This window comes from Fundulus heteroclitus, chromosome 3 (genome assembly GCF_011125445.2).
Source record: "Fundulus heteroclitus isolate FHET01 chromosome 3, MU-UCD_Fhet_4.1, whole genome shotgun sequence".
NCBI classification, from domain to species: domain Eukaryota; kingdom Metazoa; phylum Chordata; class Actinopteri; order Cyprinodontiformes; family Fundulidae; genus Fundulus; species Fundulus heteroclitus.
The window spans coordinates 5,993,869-6,012,448 of record NC_046363.1 but is presented as its reverse complement, the minus strand read 5'-3'; the positions used below and the strand labels follow the sequence as shown (position 1 = coordinate 6,012,448).

The window sequence follows — 18,580 nt, the reverse complement described above, 5'->3', positions numbered from 1 at the left end:
CTTTGGCAGATTTTTCATGCGAGGCTTTCTCTTTTCATGAAAGGACGTGTTGTGGAATCATCAATTAGCTCAAAAATTGTCTAAAGGTAAATGGAACGGGACATCATCAGTGCCTAAAGAAAAATCCGGGGTGTCTGCAGACGGCACAGCACATGAAATCATGACAAACGTTCAGAATCATCATACACTACGCAAGAAAGGCTTGTCATGCCATTTTCATCAATGTAGCCCCACAGTCAAAGGAGTGCTGGGGAAAACGATGGTTACAGCAAACAGCCTACTGCTACATCTGCACATGTAACATGAAACTCTATTACACCAGGAGGAAGCCATACATCAACTGTGTGCAGAAACTCTGCCAAGTTCAAGCACAAGCTCATCTGAGCTGGGCCTCACAGACAGAGAGCATATGTGCCTGACAAGCCGGCTCGCAGTCTATATTTATCCCCTATTAAACATGTAAGATGCATTAAACAATGATGAGCATGGAAATATGTTATTCAGTGAAGCATTTTGGGAAAGTATTTGGTGAAACAAGGCTGATGTAGTACCACAAAGGCCTCCGTGCTAACTTTTTGGACTGGGTGCACTGATGCTCGTGACTTTTTTTAGTTTTCATGCACCGCCATAGTTAGGAGTCCCAAAATTTATCACGCTTCATTTACCGCCTCCACATTACATCTTTATTTGTCGTACCGTTTCCCTTGCAGGTCAGCGGTAATGGAAATAGAGGCACAGCTACAGTGGTGTGAAGAAGTGTTTGTCCCTTTCCTTAATACTTATTTATTGCATGTTTGTCACACTTGAGTGTTTCAGAACAACAACAAATTTAAATATGTTTAATGTTGTCAAAGACAACACAAGTAAACACATAGTCCAAGTTTTGAATTAAGAATTTTTTATCATAAAAAGGAAATAAAACAAACCTACATGGCCTTAAGAGAAAAAGTGATTGCCTCGTGAACCTACCCTTAGCAGCAACAAGTACACCCTAAAGGTGCGTTTACATCAGGGGTGGGTGATAATTCAATAACAATATATATCGATCGATAGACATATATCGATGATAGAAAAAAGGGTAATTAAAAAGTTCAATAGAAAAACTGTTTTCCTTCCTTTTGCATTCTAGCCATGTAGGTTAATATTACATCCTCCCAACCAATCACAACACAGACCCAGGAACCAAGCTCCGCCTACTTCAAAGAGTTCAGAGAGCACGTGTTACTTTTTCTTTTTTAAAAACGTTAAGTTTTGGTAAAAAGTTGGTTGAATAAAGGGTGGAGTTTGAATTCAGTGTTTGTGTGTTCTTTGTCTAAAAATAGGCTGTGAAACAACAGCATAAAATGCCCAGGGCTACACTTAAAATATATGTTTTTAATTTGTTTATAATTATCGATATCGATCAATACGATTTCTACTTTATCAATATGCTTTTTTTTTCTTTATCGTCCAGCCCTACTTTACATCGAATGCGAATGTGGCGGCCTGAGCGACATATCTACATGATATCCCTATGTACAGGTGCAACATAGGAGCGATGTGATGCGACGCAAAGGGAGTCAACAGACGCATTTCTAGAGATGCAATAAGTGCCATTTTGCAGATTACAATGAAGCCACGCCTGCCATAAATGTGAAGCGAAGGTCGCTGGAGTAGAAAAATCGGAACTTTTATGTCCTGTCACACCGCGACAACCAATCAGGAGCTGGATGTGTCTGTGATGTGGAGTGAAGGACTGCAGCGGAGACGAAGCAGCTTTCATTCAACAAGCAAGACAAGCTGATAGTGGTGGTCTGCAGTTGGTCTGAGTTGTATAACTCAACCAATTATTACTATCAAGTCAAGTCCAGAATGGACGGAGCCTGGAGAAGAGTGAGTGAGGAAACTGGAGTGACAGGGAAGTGAAAGCGTCACTAGATAGCTCCATTGTACTGCTGTATTTCTGTGGGAACTGCTGGCGATATGTCAGCCGAGCGACAGCGCGCAAAAGTGGCAGCTTTGTCGCTGAAATCGCGTTTGGTGTGAACGCACCGTAACAGACAGGAAGCAAGGGAGCAGAATATAAACACATGTAATCTAAAAGTAAAGCAAAACACAAAACCAAAGTCCCAAAGCTCAAGACACCGCTGTGTCAATGTTTTTGAGAAAATACAAAGGTTTGTGAGACCACGTTGCCCTGCATTGGCTAACAGGATCATTGCCCAAATGTCTCTGAGTATGTTTTGGCATAAATGTTTGTCCATACTTAAATATGGATGAATACTAAATACAATGACATTTTTTTTTTTTTGAATGTACCTCCAATAATACACCTGTGCGCTTTTATGCAAAAGCTGGAGTTCAGGACTATAGCACAGATTCTAGTTCTGTGCCATTTTTCTGTAATGAGTCCTAACTACATGCCTTCACTGGACATTTTCTTCTGCTCCTCTTTGTCTGGCAGAATGTGACCCTTGGATGCTACTGAGATGGTGTCCGTTTTGTTATGCTCCCTGTCTGTGTTCCCCTGGTGGGGAGCTCTGTCTGCCTGGTATTTGAACACTAGACCAGCCTAATTGGTTGGATGAGAAGTTCCTCCCTCCCGACAAAAAACATAGGAAAGACAAAGGCCTCGAAGAAATTGTAGCGATTATGTTTAAGGGATTCGATGGTTTGCTGTCTTGTAGATGAAACTCCATCCACTGCATGTGTACTGCTTTGCCAGTTCTGAGGCATCAATCTAAAAAATGCAACTGCATCCTGGGACCTCCTAGCTGCCAGTGCCAACTACCAGGCCTCACTGCCTTCCAACGGCACCTAAATAGATTGTAGCACATGGTTGCAAGCAGCAGAAAGTTGCAACTTAGTGAAACAAATCATTCTTCCCCCTTGATGAACAAGGAAAGAAACAGAAAAAAGAAGTGAAAACATTTTCCATAATTTCAAATCTTTATATCTGAGCTGCTCAGTGAGATACCAATGATGACTTATGTTCATGAGAAAGCACTCCCACTTAGCAGAAAACATCCTGAACTCAAACTCACCCTAAAATAAAAAATAATAAATAGTTGGGATGGTTGTAAAATCCTGCGAAGCTAAATAAAACCTGATAAAATATTTGCAGAGCAACTATAGGGAGCAGCTGGAAATGATCTGCTTGTCGAAGGAATAATGGCGAGGAGTATCATATCTAGCAGTGTGTAACATAACAAGAGACGAGCGGTAAGAAAGAGGGAGGAACGGAAAGAGAAAATGAGGCCCAGCAGCTTGGAGATATTTCTGATTGATAAACGCCCCTGGGGTTAGCATCAAGCTTGTGCTTCCTGTGGTCAAGGGAAAAATATAGAAACAGGAAACAACATCATGGAAAATAACTAAAAGAACATCCCAGTGACATCACAGTGAGGGTCAGCGGTCAGGATGAACCCAGAAAAACTGCTCAGATAGTTACGCCGACCAGTAAAGCGTTAGGAGTCATTTCCTGTGTTGTGCTAAGTCAGATAACATCCTGCCACTGTTTCATGTAAATATAATTATCTCTAAAGATAGAATAGGAATGGCCTTTGCTGCTCACATCAAGTGCTCCTGTAAGAGTGATGTTTCTGGACGGAGAAAAGCCAATCTGAGCAGAGTCGTTCTTTTCGGACAGGAACTCGGTGTGTCCCGCCTGAGAGGCCAGGAAATGCTGTGGAGGCACTAAGCACTGAGTACCGCGTTGTGACAGCAAAAGCCAGTCTGGCCCGCTGTGGAGGCATGTCCGTTATATACTGCGTAACAAGGTGGTAATTGTCCTAAAAGCTTGTCGTTATGATCAAATACCATTGGAAGTGCAGAGATTTGGCAGAGATGGTGTCATCAAATCAAAAAACAGCAATTCTGTGATGCAAATGTTATATTTCTACTCTCATTTGGCGGGCCTAGGCAGCACTTGAGGAAGGCTTTAGACGAATCAGCAGGTAGAGGGAAAAAAATGTCTGGGATTAGGTTTTGCAGCCGCAGGCTCTCCTCTATGTCTGACAGATAACGCTAAATACCCGGTGGAGATGGAAACAATGTGAAACGTGGATGTTTCTGTTCACTTTCACCAGCTGTTTTGAACACACCAGTAAAGATGATTATAGCGGACAAGGACTGCTGTTTTTTTCACACAGCCGTTCATAATAGTTGCCACAGTAAACCAGGCTGATCTGAAAGGAAACGTCTCTCTAATGCCAACACAGATATGTAACAATATGAAAACTTAGTATCACCAATCAGAACTATCACATTATTAAAATGTGCTACAATGAAGCTAAAAGTATCATTGCTCTCATCAAACAAGGTTTATTACATGAAATCTGAATGTCTCAGCAGGCTTTACCTGTGTAAATGAAGCTAAATCTAATAGAATAAATTCATATAATAAATAAATCAACAATAAGCTATGTTGATATGAATGAACATAGAATCATAACTATGACCAATTCCTAGATTTGCAATAAGGATTACATGTTTCAAGACCGCAATATTAATCCGGTGAAAACAACTAGAGAGATTTGAACAAAAGATGAAGATATTTACAAGGCGCCCAAGAAGTGCTGAACACTGAACAAATATGTCACTGCGTAACGTCTGACTGGCAGCGATCAACAGAGGAAACAAATTTTCTAAATGATTTATTAAAGGATGAGACAGACAAAAACAGTCTGCAGCCAGCTGGGTTTTTAGTGTTTTTAGTTATCAGCTTTACTCTATGTTAATAAAAATCCAGAGCACTGCATATAGACTACAGGCTCTTAATGTGAAGGTTGTGTCTTGGTTTGTCTGCTGCATTGATTGACGCTGTGGTAGAAATTAGGCCTGCATGGTATCTGGAAAACATGTGATATGCAATCACGCAGGCCAAAATTGCCATGACGACATGACCTGTGCTAAATAAACACAATTAAAAAGTGTTACTTCCTTCCTGCTTTGGGTTAAGAGCAAACATAAGACCCTAGATAGTGAGGAGTCAATCAAGCTACTATAAATAAATAAATTCATTATTTCCATCTCAACGCTAAGGTTTTATATAAAAAGCTGCTTATGGGCGATGTCTGCTTAGTGGACCGCAGGTGTCACCGAATATATTACAGGCAAAAGAACCCAAATGCATAGTACTTAAATAATTACCTGACATTTAGTGCAGTCCAGGCAGCCCTGGTGAAAATAAAGCTGCTTATTGAACTGCTTCAGCTATACAGTGTTGGCTTCTTATTTAGGTGGTCCTGAACAAATCTGACAAAATGGTAACAAGTTAAAAAGACTCTCTTAAGACTCCAGCTAAAAGTTACTTTGTTCAGCATCAGCCACTGGGCAGCTAAAAGAAGAGAAACCGGGTCGATTCCTTTTAAATGCTGTGGGGAAATACATCTTTGCTCTTTTTGTGCAGTTATTATGGTCAAGGCAGAGAGATATCTATCACTTTGTGGTCATTGATAGGTGAAAAACCCTCGCTGAGCTTTCATTTCCTTTTGGGATCAATAAAGTATTTTTGAATTGAATTGAACTGCCTTCTTCTTGTGTCTCCAGCTGACTGTCTCAGATGGTCTCTATTTAGTTACAGATTATCTTGTATGATTTCAATGGTATTCAGAGTTTAAACAGTAATATAAACAGTCAGAAATGTTATTATGAAAACTATTAAAACCGTAGCCTTTCATTCTTAGGATAATAACAACCGAACATAATGCATTATGTACAACACCAGAAGCAAGGTTTACAGTCATACCAGCTGATAGAAGGTCTAGATTCACATGAATCCTATCCATCACTCCTGGATTTAACACAAAGACATCATGCTAAGCTAAAGACAATTTGGATTCATTTTGTTTGTCAACTGTGAATCCAACGGTCTTGAGGATGAATATGTAAAGCTGTAAGGAAACTGAACAAAAGGAAAAAAAAAGACAACTAAATTAACCCCACAAGTAAAAACAACAACAACAATGTAACATCTCCTGTATATTAATTCAGTTATAAATATTCAAACCATTAAAAGCCTGCTGCAATCAGGAAAAGCTATTTTTGCTACAGGAAAATGAGGCTATGCTATGAAAGATCACCAAGAAATGTTGCTTTAGGTAAACTTCAGACCTAGACTCCTGAAATTGTTGTTGACAGAAGTTTATCAGAACTCTGGACCTGCATAGGGGGAAAAACCAGGTTTGGTTTCTGATCTGGGGCCTAAATCATGGGCTTAGACTGCAGAGGGACAGCGCTGAATGTTTACGTAACAAAAGTTACATACAAAGGTGGTCTGGGACAATCAGCAGCATTATTAGCGGTTTAAATGTATAAAACAAAAGGACATCTAACCTGAATTTACTGTCCTCATGCGTCAAAATTATGACAATTTCTGTTGGTTAAAAATAGTTTTTATAATCAGCAACATAATAATCAGGTTCTGCTGCAGGCTACTTGACAAAGGGAATTTCTCAAGATATTTGAAGCTTGAAAATGGGCTTTATAGCACCATCACAAGTCACAAGGGTCTGACCTGAAAGGTCACAAAGAACAGCAGACATACTCAATCATCAGTCTACAGCCTAAATGGGTTATGGGTTTATTCATGTTAGATGCTGGGAAACATTATGCAATCAGTAGCCATCTTAGAAGGTAACTTGTTTTAGAATCTGCAAACCAGGAAGCATATTTCTCAAAGTAACTCAACTAAACTGATCCTTGCTTGCAGCGACATCAATTTAACCGTGTGTCCTTTAAAAGGGATTCCTTTAAAATGTTACAGCTCATCAAGAATCATGCAGCCTGAGAGTCGACAGGTCTAACCAAGGGAGATCACATTATTCCTCTTCTAGCATCAATACGTTGGCTCTCTACAAAGTTTACAATATAAGTCATTATTCCTCTTATTCCACAATCCAGTGAACCTGCTGGTGGTAGGGGTTGCGTGTTGTGTGGGCTACTACAACAAGGTAAATAAATGCTAAATAAACTGAATGCCAAGCTAATAAACTGCTAACCTAAATTTGATAGAAGCATCACAACACTCACTATTTCAACTCTATTTGGGTGTATTTGGGGTGAGTTACCCTTTAAGTTTAGCTCTCAAATAATATTTATGCTTGAAATGTGTTGTAAAAAATATGTTTATGGGATTTTAAATTAAAATCATAAAAAAATTGGAAAATAATGCAGAGAACTGATTAAAATATATTTTGTAGGTCTACCAACCTTTACATTATGCTACAGCCAAAGTGAGGTTTCTGAAAACCCAAAGCCTGGTTGAAAATGCCCTAGAACAGTTTACAAGTCTGTCCGCATGAACTGAACATCTGCTAAACTGGAAAGTTTAACTTTTACAAAGTAATAATAATGACATTGACTTAGCTTTTATTTATTTATTGAAAAAAAAAAAAGATTAGTAACAATGACTAAGCTCCTGCACTTAGTTTATTGTTCCTAATGCATCTTGCTCAGTGGCCACTGGTGTTTATTCAACATACAAGTCCTTTTGTCACACTTTACAGAAAAAAGGTGAACTGAAAAGCAGGGCGTGGTGGAAAAAGACTTTGGTGACACAGCTCAGAACTGATGAAACCATGATTAGAACCTGATAAAGGAGCTCCTTACTCCATCTTTCTGCTCAGGATGTTTCTCTCATCTCTCTTAAGGCTTCCTGCAGCTGAGACTTTGCACAACCTGCTGACATTAAACAGAAACTCAAACCTGACAGCATCTTGAGAAAGAACACATTGAAGGATTTCGCTGATGAGCTGATTCATAACGAGGAAGGCTCTGTTGAAACAATAATCCTGTAGGACTTCTGTCATAATGTGATAATATATTCATTTCTTTAAACAATAAGGACTGCAAGGTATTTTATGTCCTTATTGTTTAAAGAAGTGAATTAAGATAACTTATTTTAAATAGAAGACAAACTAAAGCAGCCAAATAGCCTAGATTTCTTTATCAGACAGGTAGAAAAGCCTGAACACAATTTAATCTAGAAATATTTTAGTCTTGTCTCTAATGTAACAATATTTAATACTACAATAACAATCCACAAAGTAGAAAATGAAAATATCCCATTAAAAATAGTTTAGTTCCCCTGATACAAGCTGGAATCAGATTTAGAGGGTGCGCCTGTCAATCTAGGCTCCTAACCTGATAAGTGGACTTTTATACAGCAACAGTTGCAAACTGCAGCAGTGGGAGAGAAAACAAAAAGGACTGGGTTTTTGCTTTGTTGAAACTTTGTAAAATTCATTTGAAACATATTTTCACCTCAACAAAAAGATGACTTTTAAACCAATTAAGGTGCAAATAATTACATAAAGAAAAATGCATTGCTGCAGCTGGCGTAAGTAAATGGACTTTAAAATGCCTTTAAACTAAAATATAACACCAGTGTGTCAGAAAAATGCCAGGACACCGTAGAAAAAGGAGCAGCCCCTCACACCTACACTGCAAAAACGGAACTAGAAATAAGTAAAATGTTCTTAAAATCTGTGTATTTGTCCTTGATTTGAGCAGGTAAATAAGATGATTTGCCAATGGAATAAGAATTTTGCACTTAAAATAGGAACAATTCATCTCAATCATCTTATTTCAGGTGCAGTATATCTAATTATCTTATTTTAGGGGTCAAAAGACTCATTCCATTGGCAGATAATCTTATTTACCTGCTCAAATCAAGGATAAATACACTAATTTTAAGAAGATTTTACTCATTTTTAGATCCATTTTTGCAGTGTAAGGGCATTTACGAGAGGACCTTCTTACTTCAAGGCAACAGTAGCATCAAAAGCAGCACTGTGGCACCTGCTGTTTATTATCGGTCGTATAAAAAGTATCTCTGGTATAGTTTGGCAAGTCAGCGGGACTGGTAATTAGTAATGAGCTGATTATTTTTCTGTTGACTTGTCGGTTGTGCGCCGACGTAAGACAAAAGCGATCAGAAGCTAAAGGAAACTCGATGACCTGTCCTAAAGTCAAGCTATTCAAGAGCTTCTGCTCATAGAGAATGACTGAAGACATGAAAGGAAGTAACTGCGCAGATAGCTACATGCAAATCATACAGGCCGTATAAACAAGGAGGAAAATCCTAACACAGCATTAGTCAAGCCATACGGAAAAGATATCCAAACCCTGTGTGGGCTTATAGGATCTCTATCTGTATTTTAAACAGCTGCCAGCATGACATGCTGTCTTCAAAACAGAAAACAAATCTTCTCATTATTATTAGTTCACGCCATGGAGGGAGGACTTGTAACCTTACGATCAGTAGAAGCTGTTTAAGTATAGTTTAGTGACATCACTCCTTTGGCATAAAAAGCCTCCTAAGGCATGCATCCTGCTTGCCAAAGATCTCCGCAAGCACCGAGGAATTCTAAGTGGTTCTATCTAACCTCCATCATCTCCTTAGTGGCACACTGACACTGAGTGATGGTGAGAGCACGTTACCTTAAGGGAGCCATTTAACAAAAAAAATCTGAGAACCATTTATAGTTTGGTTCAGCGGCACAGACAATATTTAATATTTTTAATATTTCATTAAAAAAAAGTTTAACTGCAGATATGAAATGATGTTTGGTTTCCAGGTAGACCACAGCTATTAAGTATCTCAAAACTACTGAAATTTTGTCTTGCACGGTTCTAGCAATTTAAACTTGCATTGACGAGAAGACGACGACAGTCCAGAGTTTTCTAAAGTATACTAAAGCGTCGCCCTCCCGCATTTGTTGCTGGAGGCATTGAATGATTAAGGCCGATAGGAAGGGAATTTCTTTGAAATTCCCTTGTGTTAGAAAAAATAAAATCCCACATCCGGTCACAGAAAACAGACAGTTTTAGAAACCAAAGGAGTGATACCTATCGCCATTTCAATGGCAGGATGAAACACTAAACAGTTTTAAATCTCCTGTTCGCAACAGTCATGACCATTCTAGAATATGGATTATCCTCTGTGTTAAAACTGGCTGTAATACATATGCTGTAACAGTCGGTGGCGATAACGTTCATATTAACAGCATCAAAGTGTGGAGAAGAAGATCCATAGCATGACCAAAGAAGTGTAGCTTTGACAGTTTTACCTTTTCCTGTCTGTCATTATGTTCTTGCGCCTGGATCCGAAGGTCATTGAAACAGAATCAGAACGAAGTGAGACGAATGTGAAAAGAACGCATAAAAACAGCTGTTGTGGTGCACAAAAAGCGAGACCGAGCATGTGCAGAGTGAGGTTCTGTGTCATAATCTTAATCACGCCTGTATATCTAGTCCACACGTATGCAACACAATCAATAGTTTCATGATCTGTTTGCTGACTGAAAGATGCTCTTTATCTTTAACTGCAAACAAAAGAACCCCTCAAAACAACCAGATTCTTCACCTTGAGTGCTCTTTAGCCTCCATTCCCAAGTGGGTCGGAGTCTGAGGATTGGTACTGACATCTGTAAATGCAGGAAAACGTTGGTAAAGGCAACAAGTAGCATCTAGTTCTCTAAGAAGCTCACAGAAAAGTATGACCTAACACCACCCTGTGACTAAAAATAGAACATCTGTTTCCCATAGCGTTCCCCAGCCAATGCACGGAGGCTTCTATGTAAGCCGCTAGTTTTTAGCCACATTACGTTTAACCTTTTAGCAAGGGGCAAACCTTCAGAACACCTCCGTGGGGATAAAGACGGGTGAAGGCCTACAACCTTTAATGAAAAAGCCCCTAGGATATTGACAAAGAAAAAAAAAGGGTGAGCAGTCGTCCTTTGTAACCTTTGAATGCAATACTCATATAAAATAATAATGAAAGAAATCAAAAAGTTTCCAAAAACGTTTCATCTGTTATTCACATTCCTCATATTAAACCATGTTACTTTTTTTTCTTAATCCTGTGCTCAAGTTGCTAAATAGTTGTTGTAAAACTATGAACAATACAACCCTTCATTTGCTTTTCTCTTCTAACAGCCACTAGATAACACTGGGAGCAGCGTAAGCCAGAGAGGCAGTCATAACACTGACGCATCTTACTAGAACCACCAATCATTAATACTAAAGCTGAAGTAACACACATTCTCTAATGTCTGTTGTTTTCATTTGGAAGCTTTTAACAAAAAGTCTGTGAAATATCTCCTCTTCAGCCAAATGTGTGACACAGCCATCCAAGCGGGGTCGTGCTTTGACAGTCAGTGAGTAAGCACACTTCACCCGGGTGAACCGCGGAATCAAAACACCACACCTCGGCAGAAAAGTATAATTGTCTCTTAAGTGTTTTGGTCCTTTTTGTTTCGACCTTTAAAGCTGAGTACAGACGAAGTACCGGAAAATGTCACATCCGCGTGATTAAGGAGAGAGGCTTTTCAGTCTTCGGTCTCACCTGTTCTTTAGAGCGTGTGTTTTTTTTTTCCTTCTTCTTCGTAAATATTGAACAGTTTTACAGGGGGGGAAAAAACAAAAAAGCCATTAGTGTTTCATCCTGTCGATATTCATGTTGCTTTTGACACCAGGAGCAGCGAAGGCATGTAGATGTTAGTGGACCCATGGTGCTTCCATATTAGGTTCAAGCAACATGTGACAAAAACCCCAAAATGTCACATTTGTAATTGGTTTTGCACACTTCAGGATATAATAAAATTATTTAATTTATTAAACTTTTTATTTTATTTTCTAAATATCATTTGGAGGAGCCGTAAAACATTGAACTTTTATCTCCCGACAGTCGGTTTATTCTTAAATGAGGGAAAATCTTCACACCATTCATCCCAATACATGCACACTATACAAAACGGGGCCACAGCAAAAGCTTACTCCAAACATGTGACAGGATGTGATTTTCCACAATATGTGCATCATTTACTCATTTTCAGAGCTACTTAATACAGAACGAGACAGGAAATGGTGTGAACGCTTCCAAAGGTTTTCACGAAAAGGAAAGCCACCATCACATCTGCAAAGTGTTTCCAAGATTATTTATGATTTTGTTTTATGTTACAAGTTCTACATGAGAAGAAATGACATTTAGGATCTGTTTCTCCACAAATTGATTTAAGCTTTCATCTACAGAAACCCTTTACTTTCACTAAACACTTGACTAGAGGCCAAGATCTTCTGAAAAACGCTCCAGCTTTCAGCTTCAGTTACCAACACCAGATAACCGAGTCGGAAGAAAGGAGCTGGGAAAAATGCCTAACTGTCTCCCCAGGTGCCTGCCTCTTCTCATATACTTCTGAGTATATTTCCCACTTCAACTCCTTTCTGTTTCTTTCTGTCTGTGGTCATTAATCAACAGTTACATAAACTGCCTTCAAGTTAACTTTCCACCAGCTCCACAAGAGACTCCCTTTAGCACAAAACAGGATGTTTCCGAAGCCTGGTTCATATGGGTCAGCTCAGCTTGTCTGTTGCAGGATTAGACTGTTTGGCCAGGGTTTTTAAACCACTGTTGGTATAAATGCATCGCTCAGATAACACCGTGAGTGGGTGGGCTTTTCTTCTAGAACACTAAGAGGCATAGGTCCTGACTTTTTCCATGACATAACAATCCTAAATCAATTGAGAACCAATGCGGAACACACACACACAGAGTGCTGTGTGTGTGTGCAGGTCCTATTAACTTTAGAGCAGATTAAAAATGCCGGCAGTTTTGAAAATAGCAAAACAAAGTGTTGTAACATGACCCTTAACTTGTCTGCTAAAGCATTTGATCTATGTTCAGTCCCCTGTGTTGGAACAAAGCAAAAGTTGCGCTTCTAAGGCACTTCTTCTTGATAAATTAATTCCTTTTTTGAAATTTTAAGATTTTTGCTGTGTATTATCCTTTTTTGTATATCATATATATTGTTTACAACCATGTTGCAACAGTAAATTAAAAATATATAGGATTCAGCATTCCTAAGGAGTTAAAGAGCAAATTCCCATTTACAAATGTGTTTTTCAGTCTTATAGAACAAATTTAGGTTCTCAAGTGCTAAAGATACTGCAATATTTTCTATCAGCATACATGCAGACGTACCCGTTGCCTCCAGAAAAAGAAATCTGATATTAGTGGTCAAGAGATTATTGAAACAAATACTTAATTTTAGAGATAAGAAACAGAAAAAAAAAATCAAACAAACAAACAGAAACAAAGTTTGTGCAGAAACATTAAATGTTATGCCCTTCCTCAACATATACCAGGGTAATCAGGTCTGCTCAGAAAGGCTTGTGATGTATTATTGAAGCATGCAGTTCAGGGCATCTTAGGGGTGTCTTGTTTATTCTGATATAACCTTTTAGATTCATTCATTCATTCATTAATAACCTCCATTTACACAGGCAAGTCCCACTGAGACAAGACTTCACCTGTTTAAGCCATCATACAAAATAACATAGAATCTGTTGAAAACAAACAGTCAAATGTTATTAAGTTCATTTAAACTTACTAAATAGTGTTTCCATCCAACTGTCATGTGAATTTTGAGCAAACTGTTGAAATGTTGCAAAAAAGAAAATGCGAATTACGCGTTTCCATCTACTGGTTTAGAGCTAATTAACAAGGGTCTGTGTAATTTTGTCTGAATTTGATGTTACACGTGGCTGTAATAAACAGGAAGCAGAGGTTGCAAACTAGCATGGACCATACGTCTAAAAAAAATTTTTTCAGGAGTGTTTGCTATCGGGCAAGTTGTAATTGTTTTGTCATGTCAGCCATTACTGGTGATGTTACATGCAGTCTGGAGACGAAGAGAAAGAAACGCAGTTTTATGCACGTTATCTGCATATCCGGAAAGACGTCCGCAGCAGAAACAGCTGATCAGTCATGTGAGGTAAATCCTCACTACGTCAGAACTTATTCCGCAAATGTTTTTCAATCTGCTGTTTTGTGCATAAAGTCTTTTTCCCAAAAACAACCACAAGGCAAGGCAAGGCAAATTTATTTGTATAGCACATTTCAGTACAAAGACAATGCAAAGTGCACAAGCGAGTGCAAAAACCTTTTTGGGAAAATAAGGAAATTCCGTATCCATCAACCTTTTCTAATGTGGTACTTCAAAATACGCATAGAAGACGTTGATGGAAACACGGCTACATAGTGGCAATTTGCAAGAGAATACAATCTTTAAGGCAGATTAAACCAATAGAAGGAAAACATGATTTTATTATTATAAGATAAATTATAACAACTTGTTATAGTATTGCTATTGATATTGTTATGCTTCAGTGCAATAGTATGACAGAGCAAAGTGCCACAATAACTAGACAATTAGAGGGAAAACTGGTTCTGTGTTTCGTGTGTCTGCTCTGTTCTCTAAACCCCTGTTGGTTGCAGCAAGTGGTTTGTCATTAGTGCTGGTTTTGCTGAAATTGTCTTCCCTTTAACAGAAGCTTATTTGTTTCCTTTGTTTCCATATGCTTACTCAGGAGGAGCGATCGCCGCAAAGTGAATAGCCTCTGAGCTTCCTCTGGCCATTCATAAATCAGAAGTGGATAACCCTGCACAGCTGTGACTTTGCCAAAAGTATAACCGTCAGTTCTGAACGACAGGTAGGGGACCGCGGAACTTATTTAGAATGGGTTGAACTATTAGTTCCCAATCCATGTCTGGTGTAGAGCCGAGTTATCCGTGAAAATTTAGTTTCTCACCACCCGCGCTTTTTACGCTGCTTCAGTGGGATTCAACTGCACAGCCTTTGTAACTTTATTGTGCAATCGAGTAAAATCATACACTAGATTATTTATACTGAAATAAGTCAAAAATTTTATAATTAAATGTTACCATGGTCTTATTCAGCACAACCTGAATAACATCTTTAACTAACCGTACTTTTATTTTGACAATGACCAAATGTGACTAAAACCTTTTGAAACACTCTATTGTAATAAAATCAGAAAATGCCACCAGGGTCTTAATCTAAATCCCTGAGGAAGCAGATTATAATATCAGGAATGATGTTTTGCACAGTTTAGGCAACTACTGTTTAAAATAAATTATTACCACTGCACATTGGGAATGGTAGCAGAGGAAAAGTCCCACAGTAGGTAAGTTGCGCTGTTTCAGCTACTCATCCAGCACTGAATTACGAGCATTTGGTGATGGAATTCAAAATAATAAAAAAAAATCCTTCAATGTCTTCTTCCCAATCTGTAGAGAGCCAATAAATGAGAAACAGAAACACTGGAATTGGTCAGTCTGGAAAGGGTCGCAAAGGCATTTCTAAGGTTTTTGGACTTCATTAAGCAACAACTTCCAGGAACAGAGAAAACACAGAATGGCAGTGAACCAGGAATAACACATATTGTACTAGTAATGTTTTTTTATAGCTATTTTTGTCATCATCAGGTTGAAAAATATCTGTTATTTTTTAACTACTTTTACTATTCCACAAATAGTAAAAGAAAATCTATCCATCTTCATTTAACAAAAGTTGTATGTTTTGTTTTAATTTAATACCTAAAAATAAAAATAATATGGTGGTTACTTAAAATGACAAGAAATGTATTTTAATTACAAAAATTACAAGTTACCTTTTTCTAAAGGTCGTGCAACATCTGCGGCTCTTTGCAAGTCCTACTTAGTTGGGCTGAGGGCAAAAATGGCTCTTTGGATTGCAAAGGTTGCAGACTCCTGTACTAGAACATCAACGACTCATCTAGAAGGCCGTAAACAAAAACCCAAAAACAAAAAAATAAAACCCTGAGGGCCTCACTTGCTTCAGTTAAGGTCAGAGTTCATGATTCAACAATAAGAAATAGACTGAACAAAAACTGCAGTCATGGAGGAGGTCCAAGGGGAAAAAAAAAATCAATGCTGACAAAAAAACAACAAAAAGGCCCATCGCATCTTATGAACCCCCCCCCCCACACACACACACACACACAAGATGTGTGTCTCCCTTCATCTATCGTATAACTAATGCACAATTTCATAAAAAGAAATAGAATATACACACTCAAACAGACGGACAGGGGCTGCTTTAGGTACTCACAACCAGAAATCCCAAAGAAGGGCAGCCAGCCATAAGATTGTGACCTGAAGCTCACACACACACACACACACACACACACACACACACACACACACACACACACACACACACGCTTGGGTGATGCAGGAGGTTAATTATGGGTAATTCTGCATAGGTTTTGGAACGTCCTAGTCCAAGCATGGACCTGAATCAAGTCAAGGTGCTGTGGTGTGAGCCTAAAATGTGGCTGAATTAAACCAATTCTGCGAAGGTCTCCCAGAGGGAGACCCATTGCCTGTTATCGTCACTTCTTGATGGCAGCTGTTGTTGCCATCGGCTGGAACAACCAGTTATTATTAGGTTTATTAAACCTTTTGGCATGTTGCTTTTACATGGCTTCACCACCCCCCTCCCCCCACCATAAAAAAATGACATTTAAAAATGGCTTTTTGTTTTCACTCAGACTTTCTTTGACTCAAATCAAAATGTGCGTAACAATCAGAATTATTTATTCTATTTATATTATTTTAAACATTTTCTCCTCTTCTTTTTATTAGCAAGAGGAGAAGAAATTTCCACAGCACTATACTTTCTCATCTACAGAGCCTTGGTAATATATTACAGGATTAAGTCTGAACCAATCAGTGCTCAGTAAAATCCTTGCTTTCAGTTACTTGTATTTCTTTGCCAAACTCTAAGGATGAAACCATTTCCCTAAAGCTGCTCCTACGTTTTTGCCTGATTGTTATCTAATCTGGCGCGTTTCACTAACAAATGGACCATGTAGGGTATTATGTCACCGTGACATTTCTCTCAAATCCAAGCCATAAATCCTAATGTAATCAACAAATGCTAATTTGTGTCTTTATCTCCTGAACAGCAGTGGACATTTAATTAGATGGGCTGGCAGATATCTGCGGCTTTAAGACTTTAGATTCTGTCACAGAGAGCTGTTACATGCCACTGGCAGGTCTCCACATCATTAAGTAAGAGGAGGGAGGCACGGCTGAGCAGAGGAGCTGAAGAGGAGCGGTAAAAAATGGAAAAGATGTAAAAATTATTTATTCTTCAGATTGTCCTCCCCTGTCAAGCTGAATATAAACCAAGTAATTCAATTTTACTTCAGCTGACAGACCGCCAGAGGGAGAGGACTCTCATGCTATGATATCTTAAAGCAAAAATAACATGGCTTCACGGTATCCAGGTGTGCACATTCAAGATCTAAACGTATAAAATGATGTGCTTGGATTTTTCCCAGCTGCAGGTAAGATAATGTAACACTATTGCGCAGAATATGGAAAGCCCACATTCAGGGGCGGTTCTAGACAGGGGCCAACAGGGGCCCATGCCCCTGTAGAAATGGTACTGGCCACTGTTATGGCCCCTGTACTAAAGACTTAACATTAAATAAACTTCTAATTATTATTTGCAATGGCAAAGAAACCATAACTGATTGGTCACTTTGACCAATTTTATTTTTTACCTATACAGTTTTACTCTAAGAAGGATTGAGAAATTAAGATGTTTCACGTTTAGCTTTAGCCTTATTGAGCTGGGGGCAAAATTTTCAACTGCTAGATCAGGTGTCTGAAACCTGCAGTTCCAAAACCACAAGTGTCTCACTTAATAGTATTACACAGTTAAATATTGCTATTTTATTGTTTCACTTTTTTGTTCTGTGCCCCTATGAAAAAACACTGGCCCCACCTCGGCCCCCCTGGTAAATTTGGTCTAGAACCGCCACTGCCCACATTATCTGGCTAATCGGTTGGACTATCTTCCAAAGACATGGTGCACGCAGCTCCTCGTCTGTAGCTTGAAGACAGCCTCCCCCCAAGTAAGGTTGATTGGGAAGGGTTCTACTTCAGCTTTCACACACACCGTTCATATTTGTTGTGATGGGAAATGTTTCCAAACGGCTGAATTTGTCTTCTTTGTAAGCAAGGCAAAAGGGTTGGAGTTTCTTTTCAGCCAGCTGACTGACGTGTGCAGCAACAAATCGGGGGGGCTGGTAAACTCCAGCGCTTTCTCCGGCATCTCATCAAAAAGAGGACATCAAACCGTAGGAACCAGCTTTGAGACCTCGGCATACCTTGATACTGGCACATCGTGCGTAGCTGGATGTAGATACCTTATTAAGCAACAAAATTATCTTCAAATACCAAGTAAACAAACATTTTGTTGAAAGAAGAAAAAAATCAAAACTAAGCGTGAGACAGTAAGGATTCCTACTGCCTTGCATGTTTGTTGAGACTTTCCCACCTCATCGCAGGGGGGCAGGTGGCAGCTGCTCTGCCCCCCCCCCTCGCTGCCTCCGACTCTCTGGCAGTCGGAGGCAGCGGCTCCCAGCCCACACTGCTGCCTCTAACATTAGCAACGCTCGGGGAGGAAAAGCCATGTGGCGCTACACATCACGACACCCGCACAGTCCCTGTAATGCTCACTCTTTCTCCTTCCTCCTCTCCTCTGTGATGCACTCACTTCCTGTAGGGGGTTTGAAAACAGATGCAGCTATGTTTGTTGTGAAAGAATGCGACAGAGAGTCCGCGAGAGAGCGTCTCTTACCAAGGGTCCCCCTGAAAGCCCCCCCACCCCACACACACACACACACCACGCAACATTTTTGCTACCACACAAATGTCAGGCGCAGCTAAATATGTGGAAAGTGGCCAAAAAAAAAAAAA

At 39.2% G+C, this 18,580-nt stretch overlaps 1 protein-coding gene across 4 annotated transcripts in view; it reads right to left on the bottom strand.

Moving 5' to 3' along the window:
- LOC110369139 (neurocalcin-delta A) overlaps positions 1 to 18,580 on the bottom strand; it is a 94,367-nt gene that overhangs the window by 35,599 nt on the left and 40,188 nt on the right. The gene's annotated exons all lie outside the window — the stretch shown is intronic.